General features: G+C 34.6%; 1 protein-coding gene and 1 long non-coding RNA gene across 4 annotated transcripts in view; one reads left to right on the top strand and one right to left on the bottom strand.

Annotated features, from left to right (window-relative positions):
- Window positions 1-887: 887 nt before the first annotated feature.
- Window positions 888-1,457, bottom strand: LOC128647868 (uncharacterized). Its single transcript, XR_008400438.1, has 3 exons — window positions 1,403-1,457; window positions 984-1,061; window positions 888-904 (listed from the first exon to the last, which is right to left on the bottom strand). It is a non-coding gene; the product is annotated as an uncharacterized LOC128647868 (long non-coding RNA).
- A 6,858-nt stretch (window positions 1,458-8,315) lies between these two features.
- CHD8 (chromodomain helicase DNA binding protein 8) overlaps window positions 8,316-13,594 on the top strand; it is a 279,870-nt gene continuing 274,591 nt past the window's right edge. For 2 of the 3 annotated variants that reach the window (XM_053702279.1, XM_053702277.1), the window contains exon 1: window positions 8,316-8,409. The gene's annotated coding sequence lies outside the window, so the exon portion shown is untranslated. Of the gene's footprint in view, window positions 8,448-13,594 lie in introns of all 3 variants that reach the window. The other variant, XM_053702278.1, reaches the window with a different exon arrangement.

Here is a 13,594-nt window from a genome sequence, read left to right as displayed (position 1 = left end):
ACATCTACATTTGTACTTGTGGAATAGACTGGAGATGTATCCTGAACTGGTTGTAAATTAAGAACATATTCAACATTTTCAGAATCATCTATAATAAAGATAAAAAATAATATAAATTTGACAATGCCACCTATTATCTACTACTATCATCTTTCACTAAAACAATGCCAATGAACTTTAAGATTGATGAGAGTTTAAAAGTACAGTATACGCATGTTTCAGCATCTTCAGGGTATAATATACAAAAACAATTACATTCAAATGTTTTAATTGGTGGATAAGACAAAATAGTTTAGTACTTTTTTAACCATCAATTATTGACGTAAGATTTACATAGCATGTAATGAGAGCTCTTAAAGGGACACTAAAGCAAATTAATTTATTTCATAATTCAGATCGACCCTGCAATTTTGTTTAACTTTCTGACTTACTCCTATTATCAGTTTTTCTTTATTCCCTTGATATCTTTATTTAAAATAAGGAATGTGATGCATAACAGCTGGCCCATTTTTATTTACAACCTGGGTTATGCTTGTTTATTGGTGGGTAAATGTAAGCCTCCAATAAGCAAGCACTATCCATGGTGCGGAACCTAAAATGGGCTGGATGCTAAGATTTACATTCCAGCTTATACAATAAAGATAGCAATAGAATGAATAAAAGCTGACAATTGTAGTAAAATTGAAAGTTGCTTATAATTTCATGCTGTATGTGAATCATGAAAGAATTTTTTTTTGGTTAAGTGTCCATGTAATTATGTTTTAATATGATATGCACACAAAAACACTAACGTATACATATAAATTGATTTAGGTCATCTATATGACAATTGGTAGTGAATATTTACCTTCAAAAAGTAGCAATGTTTCCTCTCCTTCAATATTCTGGTCATTCTCATTCTCTTCTTAAAAAAAATACAAAAATTATAGAGGCAAAATACATATAGCACCCTCTTGAGGGACAATATAGGCACAAATACCTACCAACGTCTTGCAGGACGCTGCTGCAACCGGCAATCTCTGGTGTTAATGCACGAGCATCTGCTTGTGTAGGCGGAGATCCTATAAAAAAATTAATAAATAAAAAAAAATATTAGATCATTAGCCAAGATTAATTTTATATATCCATTAAAGTGAAATAAGCAATGCACAAAATTTGAAATATATTACTGCATTAACTAAGTTACTTCCATTACAAACAAAAAGTGAAATACAGATTGAACATCGAATGTGCTTTTCAACAAAGGATTGCAAGAAAATAAAAAAAATAAAATGTAATATAACAAAAAAATTGTATTTGAAACCAAACTGCAGTAATGAGTTAGGAAAATAAAAAAATTAATGGATTTCAATTAGGATTAAAATACATCATTAGCAATATAAATATAATAATAATAGTTTACCTGCATAATCATCTGTGTCTCCTTGAACTTGAATTCCCTCCACAACCTCAGGCCCCATCAAATTCAGCACTTTCTTCTCATAATCCATGAGATCTGCGGTATATCCAGGACCTCCCCCTGTACCTCTAGCTGAACGTTTTTCTTTTGATAGTTTCATTTTAATTATTCTTTTTATATCAGAAAATCTTTTTTTGCAATTATTTACATTTTTTGGGTTTATACCTTGAGCAGATACCTCTTGGCTTATGTCTTGCCATATCTGCCTTTTGCGGGCCATAGGTGTCTGCCTACTTCTACAGCCTAGCAGAACATCATAGTTGTTTAGAATTTTTTCAACCAGCACATTATTTTGAGATAGGCTAAAATGAACATTACGACCACCTTTTGTTTTGCCGGCAGTCGATGCATTTACCTGTAGCCCAGCAGCAGACATAATAAATAAATAATTTAAGATATAAATAAATATATTAAAGGGACAGTCAACACCAGAATTTTTGTTGTTTAAAATGTTTACCCATTCCCCAGTTTTACATAACCAACACAGTTATAATAATACACGTTTTACCTCTGTAATTATCTTGTATCTAAGCTTATGCTGACTGCCCCCTTATTTCAGTTCTTTTGACACACATGCGGTTTAGCCAATCAGTGCTCAGTCTTAGGTCACTTTACGTGCATGAGCTCAATGTTATCTATATGAAACATGTGAACTAATGCCCTCTAGTGGTCAAAATGTATTCAGATTAGTTTTAGCTTTCAACTAAGAATACCAAGAGAACAAAGCAAAATTGGTGATAAAAGTAAATTGGGAAGTTGTTTAAAATTGAATTTCCTATTTAAAACATGAAAGTTTTTTTTGGACTTGACTGTCCCTTTAAGTAATTTTTTGATAATAAATTAGAAATATACAAATTGTATTAGAAAAATATGTAATATATTAATAATTGATATATAATATATATTATATATATATATATATATATATATATATATATATATATATATATATATATATATAACAACGAAATTAATTATAAATAAAAATATATACTCTGAAAACGAACAATCAAAGGAATTAGGTTTAGCGACCAAATGAGGGCAACTTTACAGTTTGCAGGAGCGCCAATAAAGGGGCAGAATAAAAACATAAATAAGAAATAACAATAAGAAATAATCACGTCTTTAATTTATTTTATTTTAATAGGACAATAACAATAATAACAATGAAACTATTTCCGGGAGGTAAAGTCATGATAATAACTTAAGATTGATAAATAAAGTGAAAATCTTAGCATTCTCCGAGAAACTATACTAGTCATTCGCTTGTCATCGCAATAAACTTTTGCACGAAATTTGTCTCAACACTTATGATAAATATTGGTGAATAATTGTATTTCGGAAATTGCGAATAGCTGCGGAAATATCCTCGACTTTTTTGCCGCATTTTTTCGGAGCTTGATAAATCTTGCCCTAATTGTAGCTTATTTTTTTGTAACTTAGGGGCTTAGTTTAGAGGGGGGGATAGTTTAGGGGGGTTATGTGTTAGCTAGTGTTTAGGGTATAGGGGTTAATAGCATAAATACATACGGTGGGCTAGTGGCGGTATAGGGGTTAATAGGATAGATACTTGTGGTTGGTTGGTGGCAGTATAGGGGTTAATAGCATACTTGCTGTGGGCTAGTGGCGGTATAGGGGTTAATAGGATAGATATTTGCGGTGGGCTAGTGGCGGTATAGGGGTTAATAGGATAGATACTTGTGGTGGGTATGTGACGGTTTAGGCGTTAACAGGATAGGTAGTTGTTGTGGTGGGTAATGTTGCGGTATTGGGGTTAAAAGGATAGATACTTGTGGTGGGTATGTGGCAGTTTAGATCTTTATTAGTGTAGTGTCCGTTTGCGATTGTGGGGTACTTCGGTTTAGGGGTATTAGGATTGGTGGTTAGGCATATGGCAGTTTTATTTCAAGGGATCCTTTACTATACATCGCCAATATGGGCGGTGGTGCTGGATGTTGTCTATAGCCTGCATAGCTGGCCAATGGCATGCATAGTAAAAATCTCTCGGCGATGACACTATGTCGGAAGCTTGGAATATTTCGGCACACTTGCTCGATATAGTGGTAGATCCTTTTCGAATATTTCCCTGCCTCGTAGAACTTTTAATCATTAGGGCCTAGGTGAGAACTTGTTCTAGAACTAGATAAATAGAGCAATCATCATACAGTAATTGATCTTCCCTGTTTTGTTTTCTTTAACTACATCTGTGAAATCTTTATATTTATTGGCTTTGGCAGAAAAATCACACTATGTACATTAACAAGTGGGAGAAGACTTGTAAAGACATTGCTTAGTGCAGAATGTGGAGGTAAAAGAGACACTTCCTGGGGACCAATTTATAGTTATATTTTACAGCCAGTGGAATCTAAGGGTACAGGAATAGTTGTGATGGTACAATATTGAATCACATTTCTTTATATTAAGGGATGATGATAAGGCTGTCAGTTTCATTGCCCACAAGGCTAGATTGTATACACTTCATATCAACCACATGATGTTTCTTCTCTGTAGCGATTCCTATAGATCTTTAAAAGTCTGTATCTAGAAAACAGACACTTGCTCTTGAATCTATGATAGCTGTGACTTCAATGTGATTGTTAGCCCACTGAAGAATACAAATTGATACATGGTCAGGTGCTTAAAGTGATTGTAAATGTTGGCTATTGAATCCACACTATCTATAATTATTCATAAAAAAGGGGCACTTTCATTCATAAAAATAATTAAAGTGAATGTAAATTTAACGTTATTACCTAAAGTTAAACGATAGAAGTTAAAAAATGAATGAGACTTTCATTCATGAAATCTTTAGTATATACTTACCTTTACTAGAAATGCTATACAGATAAGAGGCGATCCTCGACCCGATATATTCAGCCATTGATTGACAGATGACTCATCTGGAATCAACTATTCGTTGTTTCCCCCTGGGGTGTTCAGCCCCTTTGCACAAACGGGAAACAACGATTGGTTGATTGCAGATAAGTAATCTGTCAATCAATTGCTGAATATGGCTACCGGAGGTTCAGCTCTTATCCGTAAAACGTTTCAAGTGAAATATCTCTGAAGATAACTATATACTAAATATTTCATGAATGAAAGTCTTATTCATTTTTTAACTTCTATCGTTTGACTTTAGGTAAAAACGTTAAATTTACATTCACTTTCAAGACGCTTCATTCTTAAAATAATTACCAGTTAGTGATCTTAAACAGTACTACAGGAATAGTTTCTTAAAGCAGGGTCCTCTGAAAGTGAAGCACCAGAATATCCAAGCACTTGAATTTATAGAATTGTTTTTTTTTGCTAAGGTGCAGTATGGATATGTCACACTCAACACTAACAGAGACCCTATGACTAGAGTTATAACTGCACATAGTTCTGTGCATGTGATGTTTAAACCCTTCACTACTCAGGACTTTCAGAGAAGAACTTGCCTAAAATACTGGAGAATTTTTAGCAATTTTGCTATCACTCCATGTAAACAAAAATAGAGTTTTTTTTTGTGTGTGCTTTTTTTAACATGTAAAACTATATATATTTTTTAGACAACCCAAGGTATTGATCTAGGCCCATTTTGGTATATTTCATGCCACAATTTCACTGCCAAATGCAATCATATAAGAAATTGTTAACTTTTTCACAAACTTTGGGTTTCTCACTGAAATTATTTATATACCGCTTGTACAATCATGGCACAACTAAGCTTCTATGGGATCCCTTTTGTTCAGAAATAGCAGATATATATGGCTTTGCCTTTGCTTTTTGGTAATTAGAAGGCTGCTAATTGTAGCTGCGCACCACACTTCTATTATTCCCAGCAGTGAAGGTTAATCGGGTAGTTTGTAAGGTTAATTTTAGCTGCAGTGTAGAGATTACCCTCCCACCTGACACTTCCACCCCCTGATCCCTATCTAATCCCTCCCAAATAGCTCTCTTCCCTCCCTCACCTCCCACTGGTCGCCACCATCTTAGGTACTGGCAGACAGTCTGCCAATATGAAGATGTAAGGCTTTTTTGAATTATTTTTTTTAATTCCGTTCTCTTTTCTGCAGTAGACAGATGCCATGAGCTCTGGAACTTCAGCTCTCGGCTGTTAAGATGCTGGAGCTTCTTGCAGCTCTGACGTATATGTACATTGTGCATTACCATAAGCAAAGTACCGCACAACGTATATATATATACGTTGCAATGGCATATGACATTTTTAAAGCACAGTCCTGGCATGACCACTGCTAGTGTGTCTTAACACAGAGGAAACTTTTACCAGCTACCCCAGACAGGCATCTGTGAAGACAGGAAAGTGACCTGGCTGCAGTCTGCAACCCTGACTCTACATAACTAGTAATATGATCATCAGAATGTTCAATTTGCATTGAAATCAAGTGTTTGGATATATAAAGATCAGTTATAAAATTAGGTGAATGTGGTACGCATTAATTCCTTATAGGTGCTGCTTCAAGAATTGAAAATGAAGTTTTTCAGCTACTTACAAAAAAAATATTGGAGGTAGGAGCAAGAAATAGAGCCATATGTACAGTAAATTAACTCTTGGCCCCATGCGTACCATTGACTGCACAAACTATATTATTCTTTTGCACAGATAAGTGCCAGGGGCATACAAAATGTGCCTTGTACATTACTAAAATTCTAGCTAAAAATGTATTGTTTTTCTGTAATGTGCAAATTTCATGAAGCTAAATAGCTTCAGAACAACTATCAAGCTAGCATGCATCTTTACATTTTGAGTTTTAAACCAATCACGAGGCACTTAATGCATAGAAAAGTCAAAATGGAAATGTGAATAGGTTCTTTTTAGTCTTAAAATGCTTCTAGTAAAACATTTAAAGACCACACCTCCGAGAGTCAGCAGTAGATCACATGAAATTAAAGGGACATGAAACCAAACAAATTTATTTTCCTTATTTTTTATGATTCATTTAGAGCATGTGATTTTAAATAAATTTCCCATTTACGTCTTTTATCCAATCTGCTTCATTTTCTTGGTATTCTTTTTTGAAGAAGCAGTTATGCACTACTGGGTGCTATCGGAAGACATCTGGTGAACCAATGAAAAGAGGCATTTTTGTGAAGCCACCAATCAGCAACTAGCTCCCAGTAATGCATTGCTGCTCCTAAGCCTACCTAGATATGCTTTTCAACAAAGAAGAGCAAGCAAGTGAAGCAATTTAGATAAAAGTACATTGGAAAGTTGTTTAAAATCACATGTTCTGTCTGAATCATGAAAGAAAATTGGGTTTCATGTCCATTTAAGTCTTCACTGATGCAATACACTCCACCGCCAGCTCTCTGAGCAGTCATGGTTTTCGAATCCTCATGCTCTAATCACAAGTAGCATGTGTGTATGCCACTGAAACATAATTAACTTTTACTTTAACCCTTTAAGGACACAGCTTTCAGTTTGCTCAATTGTTTTATGACGGAAAAATTCCGTCATATGTCCTTAAGTGTTTAATAAATGTACGTACTTTTTATTTCCTGTGATGGAGTGAGTAAAGTGGGGACAAGACTTTTGAGGCCACTACTGTTTGACTGTTAGGCAGTGTGGCAGCCAGGCTAAGCAATCTCCTCATCTCCTTCACTTTACACAGAATTTTTTTTAAATATTTAAAATACACCTCGCTGCACTCAGAAAAAAACATGTACAGTGGCATTTAGATAAGTGCAGCACTCAGAAAAAAACATGTACAGTGGCATTTAGATAAGTGCAGAGCTCATGGCATGAACATGTGGTTAACAGAAGGGCTGCAGGCTATGTGATCTGAGGTCTGAAGTAAGCATGTATCTTATAGTAGAGGTAGGGGTCTTCTGGTGCAATGGTTTTCTGTGGCATACAGAAACTACAGAGCCAGTGGTCTAATCCAGTGATGGATTATTAAACACACAAACAATATTATACTTCCTCAAAATGTCCAGTGGCACAGGACTAGATTTAGAGAAGAAATATGGTATTCTCTATGTCATTATCCTCTCTAGTGTGCATTTTTGAGGTGTAGCCACCTTGTTTGTCTACCAGAAAATCCCAAAGTACACATTTTTAGCTCATTTTTTTTCATAGGGTCACAAAAACTATAGTGACCATGGGCCATAGGTCTGATGTAGGCTTTCTTTTTTTGTCACTTTAATATGTGGGTGGTGGGGGTGCAAATCTTTGGTTCTGATTTGAAGTCCGATGTTACATGAATGGATAATGATGCTGCAGATACGGCAGTATGATCTAAGAACCACTGATCGCCCAATATTTCTATGATTGTCAGCTGAAAAAAAAATGCTTATAATTTAGTTACATAAAGGAAATACACTATGATACATACTGTAATCAAAAAGTATATATTTGGCAAAACACTTTTACCCAAAAAAATCACATGCAATGTAAGTACAAGCTAAAATTGCAAAAAAAAAAAAAAAACAGAGAACAATTTATAGATATAAAACACTAAAATGAACGCTTAACAATGTTACTGAAAACAAATCTAACACAAATATTGTTATTTTCCCACTTCCACTACTAAAACAGTATAAGTTATAATTTGTTTTTATATAAGTATAAAAAGAAGCTAGGTCCTTAGTCCACTCCTCCTGACATATCCAAGTATTGATTTCTGAATGAACTTCCCAGTCAGGCATCACTAAGACAACCCTAACCAAAGGCCCCTTCTGCCCTCTTTCCCGTGGGCACTTCCTGGAAGGGACACTCTAGCCTTTCCTTGTGATGTAAAAAAAAAAATTTGATTGATCTTTATGTTAACCAATAGTTTGTAGGCTAGGGCGGATCTTATTTGTGCAAGAGGCAGCACCATTGGCCACGGTGTTGTCGACGTAGAGAGCCGTACGACGCTGCGCCGCACGACACAGCCATGCTCAGCACAGCCGGGACCAGCTCATAAAGGGTCAACAGCGGCTGGGACACGGGCAGCGTGACGTCACAGGTGAGACTGGGCGTTGACGTCACGGATTGGGGTCACAGGTGAGGCTAGGGGGGTGGAGTGTGCCCTTATAACCCAATGTGTATATAATCACAACCGCACTATAACATCAAAAATATATAGCTAGATATATCACGTGTATACACAGCAACCGATAGACAATTACCGGTGTGGGATATGTGTGTATTCATAGAGTCAAGACTTCATCCTGTTCTTTAGATGTGAATGAAAGTGCCTCTCTTACATGCTTTAGTGTGTGTATATATATATATATATATATATATATATATATATATATATATACATACACCTGGAACCATAGAAGTAAAGTTGTATTATTTTTGATACATGTAAACATTAAAGTGCTTGTTTCAGTACAAAGCAAATACATCTAGGAATGTGCACTAGCATTATATAATCGAGCCTCTGCTGAAATCCCTTTACTCAGGCCACAAGTAATAAAATTATCAAGTTCGCTTTGGTTTTCTTGCATAGAATTGTAGTGTTGCAATAGAACTGTCTTCAGTACTGTTCTTTTGATTGTCCTTACTATATGTAATTTTTTTAGGAAGTCTTGTGTAATTTAGAATTTTGGGTTGTATGCTTTTGGCTCTGCATGATTTTTTGTTGTAGAACTGCTGCCAGAGTAAAAACAAATAAAGACATTTCTTTTCATAGTAATGACTAAAATTCTAGCAATATTTTATATAATGTACATCAGGATGCAGGCACGGCCAATTTAGTTTCAACAGTTGTTTCATTGAATACCTATTGATAGCTATGAAATTGACAGTTATTGATTAAAAGCCAATACCTGTATGATAGTTTGAATCACTATGGGAGAAAAGTACTAGAATATTATGTTATTTGTATTTGGAGCCTGTGTTGCAGTTTTTATATATATATTTATATATATATATATATATATATATATATATATATATATATATATATATATATATATATATATATATATATATATATATATTGTGGAGTTAAGCCTATTTAGATAACAATAGCTAAAGCTCCCTCTGTCAAGCCATGGCTTAGATAAAATAGTGGTTTCCTTTACATACAAACCAGTTCTTGTATGAGATAGTAGTATTGGGTTTAATATATATTTTCTGTGTATAATACTGTTTTGAGCTGGATGAAGCAATGTTTAATCAAAATTATTCTTTTTTATTGGGAAATATGTAATACCTTTCTTACATTTGATTTTGCAAACATATGCTTGTAATTTATAGTATAATTTTTAAACTCGGAGTGATGCGTATCTTCATATGAATCTTATGTCCTAATTGTTCGTCTTTTAATGTACGTTAATAAAAGTATCTTATCAAGAAGTGTGTAACTGTTATATTTAACATTGTACAGTTATGGTTTGATTTTCCTGTCTGTTTTGAAGGAATGTGTAGAGCTTAGATTACTATTTGGTGCATAAACAATTTGTGAATAAAATGATGGTAAACCCATTTGAAAATTAGATCTGAAATGTTAGCAATATTTTAGATGGAGTTTAATTCATCAGTTGTAATGAAGATAGATGTGCTATAACTTACTTTTTAATATAGATATGAAATTCAAATACCCCACACTTTGCTGTCAACTTCAAAAGTCAATTTTTCTGTGAGCTACAGGTTTAAATTAAACTCCATCTAAAATATCACTAACATTCCAGATCTAGTTTTTTTTAAGGGGGAGAGTTTACCATCACTTTAATTTCTGTTCCCTATTTTTTTTTCTTGCTTTGGTAGAAATTATTATTTACACATTTGTTTAAGTAGGTGGATGGAGGATCAAACATTGTGGTATGATTATAGAATTATATTTTAGTTTTGCTTAGAAAGCATAGGTGTGTTATTCTTTTTCATATCACACTAGAATATTCATCAGTTATCTATGGATATTTATTGTGCAATAAATTGAATTGTGTACAGTATGGTTTGCTGTTTTCTACTATCTGCTATTGTCTTTTGATTTGCTTAGAATTCAGAGATCAAAGGGTTCACAATGAGCCCACTTTAACTCAAAACTGAGTACCTTTGCATTTTCATCTATTTAAGGTCTATAGCTGTCAGTGTGTCTTTGTATTTCCTCCCTGTAACCAGCAGTTAATAGGATTGGCTTGTTTTGGGCTTTTACCCCCCTCCTTTCATTCATTCTCCGGTTGCTGGGGCTGAATCAATCAAGGAAGGCTTCTGTTTGGCCTTGGTTACGGCCAGGCCTTAGTATAATGGGAGGAGGGTGAGCTCTCAACCCAACTCTATTGTCTGTCAAAGGGGCAGTGTGTACTGCAGGTTAGGTTGCACAGTGTGTGTATCTGTATGTATGGGGAGGAGATCTTACCCTGTATGCGAGCATGTTTGTTTATGTGTAATGTGAATCTGCACACCATGTGTCTAAACCGGAGGACAGGCGAGGATCAGGATAAGACCATTATATGTGTGAGTAAAAAAATAATACAAATAATAAATAAATATATATATATATCTCATGAGTGCAAGGAATGATAATAAATACCCTGGAAAAATGTGCTACTTACAGTAAATATCCAGGGGAACCTACTGTAGGTGTATTGTGTTTATATATAATATTGTGGCCAAGCATTGTTATCCATTATTCCTGCAATTCTATCATTATTTTTTTAGAATTGCATTTGGGGTTAATCTAATCATGTTTTTCATTAAAATATTGGATACTAGTATGTCAATACTTTAACATCCTGGCTGCCAAGGGGTCATAACTACATAATTTTACATAATTTTACTTCTGCCCCTAATGTTTTGAACTATTTATCCATATACAACTGCTCTTTAGGTTGAACTAAAAATTTCAAACCCATGAAGTAAGATAATATTGCAATGTGTGTTCTTGAGTTGTGTTGCTCAATATTTTTTTTTTAATTTATACATAAACTATAGTTACTCCTAATAAAATATTTGCATAACTAGATGATTTAATTTAAAGCGAATGTCAATTTTCAGCAATGAGTGCCCGGTTTTTAAAAATACTTTTAAAAACAGGGGCACTTTCATTGATGAAAATTTAAATTGCACCGGATTTGTAGAAATACTTACCTTTTTACTTCTGCAAAGCCGGATCGCCAATCCCAGCCTCAGTTCCTCTGTACTGACGTCAGAAATGACAAAACCGGCTTCCTCCAATCATGGCTTGCACCCCAGAGCGTCCATCTCGTGATGCCCGGCTATGATTGGAGGAAGCCAGTTTTGTCATTGCTGTGGTTGTACAGCAAGAAGAAGAAGGCGGGGGATCATCGATCCGGCTTTGCAGAAGTAAAAGGTAAGTATTTCTACAAATCTGGTACAATGTAAACTTTCATCAATGAAAGTGCCCCTGTTTTTAAAAGTATTTTTAAAAACCGGGCACTCATTGCTGAAAATTGACATTCACTTTAAAATGCATAATATATAAGTTATCAAAGCACACAATCACATAGGCTTGGCTGACTATAGCTTGACTTAGCTGGTGCTGAATAAGAGCAAAATATATACAGTATATAATTTATTTTTTTTTAATTATAATTGAGAACTTGTATCTTGAGAACTTTATCTTGCAACATTGTGGGAATTATACTTTCTGTCTTAGAGTGTTTTTCATATGATATTTTTAAGGGCAATTTTAGGAAACAAAAATGGCTATTTTAGTGCATGAGTGAGCTTGCAACCAAAACTTAAGAATTGGTGGTCTAGACCAGTGTTTCTCAACCGTGTTCCTCAAGTACCCCCCCCCCCCCCAACAGACCAGGTTTTCATTATAGCTGAACCAGTGCACAGGTGAAATAATCAGCTCATTAGTTACTAACCTGCTCTTACACATCAGCTGATTACTTCACATGTGCACTGGTTCAGCTATAATGAAAACCTGGCCTGTTGGTGGTACTTGAGGACTGTAGTTGAGAAACGGTGGTCTAGAGTGCTGCTTTCTAAATTCTCCGTCACCTCAGAAGTGGCAGATTAAAATCATTCCGGATTGTTCTGTCTGGGGTGATTGGCAAACCCTGCTCTTGGGTGTTTGGTTGAGCGAGAGGGCTGGGGGTTGTACTGCACTTGCATTGGCAAATACGGATAGCATGTGCTGCCCGCTCCACAGAGAAGTATATTAGTAAAGAAGTTTAAAACTCAAAAGTCAATAGTGAATACTGAATTTACTTTTGATTACACATTGCCTTGCAAAGTATCATAACTATCTTAAAAGCTATATTAAAACTAAACTGTCAAAAGGCTTCACTGGTCAGATGAGATGTATAAACTAATACTTTAATTATATGGACACAATTGACCTTACTTTGCAAAATATAATTTGTAGCTATATGCTGGGGCACCATTATTCCTTCATTTTTGGAAAAATTGTTGTTCGTTAAAGGGACATGAAACCCAAAAACATTTCTTTCATGATTCAGACAGAGAATACAATTTAAAAAAAACAAACAATACAATTTACTTCTATTATCTAATGTGCTTTATTCTTTAGATATCCTTTGAAGAAATGGCAATGCACTTGGATGAGCCAATCACATGAGGCATCTATGCAGCCAATTAATGTGAGAAAGAAAGTGTTTGCGCTAGACTAAATACTCACAACCAATCCAGGGCGACTCTTTCACAAGAGTGACCGATAGGAAAGTGCAAAAAATAAAAAGAAAGTAGGATGGCGCTAAAAAGCAGAGTATATCACAGTGTTTAACATAAATTGATTATAAGTGTATACATGTATTACAGAAATGTGTATAAAAGTGTTTAAGACACTAGCAAACTTAGAAGTGGCAAAAAACAAATACAAGTTGCAAATTAACTGCTGTCTAGATAGATACACTGTCTAGATCAGCACAATGCAGTGTTCAGATTAATTATAATAAAAGGCCAGTGAGTGATTTAAAACATAAAGCACAATGTTTATTGTGAACATACACAGAAATCCTAAATGGATCACAATCTAAAAAAACTCTTAATAGAAGTATATCTTATATCACAAAGTAATGTGTTCAAATTGATCCGTATAGATTCTTGTAATAACCTCACACAAAATTGTGTACTCTTATTCTAAAGATTTTTAACACAGAACATCATCATTTAAAATATAATGGGTAAAATGGAATCTAGTTAAAAACAAAAATAAAACTTTGAACTACGAAGTAAAACTATTTGGGACGTCTCCCAATGCAAAA

Source organism: Bombina bombina, chromosome 2 (genome assembly GCF_027579735.1).
Source record: "Bombina bombina isolate aBomBom1 chromosome 2, aBomBom1.pri, whole genome shotgun sequence".
NCBI classification, from domain to species: domain Eukaryota; kingdom Metazoa; phylum Chordata; class Amphibia; order Anura; family Bombinatoridae; genus Bombina; species Bombina bombina.
This window is presented reverse-complemented; position numbering and strand designations above follow the sequence as displayed.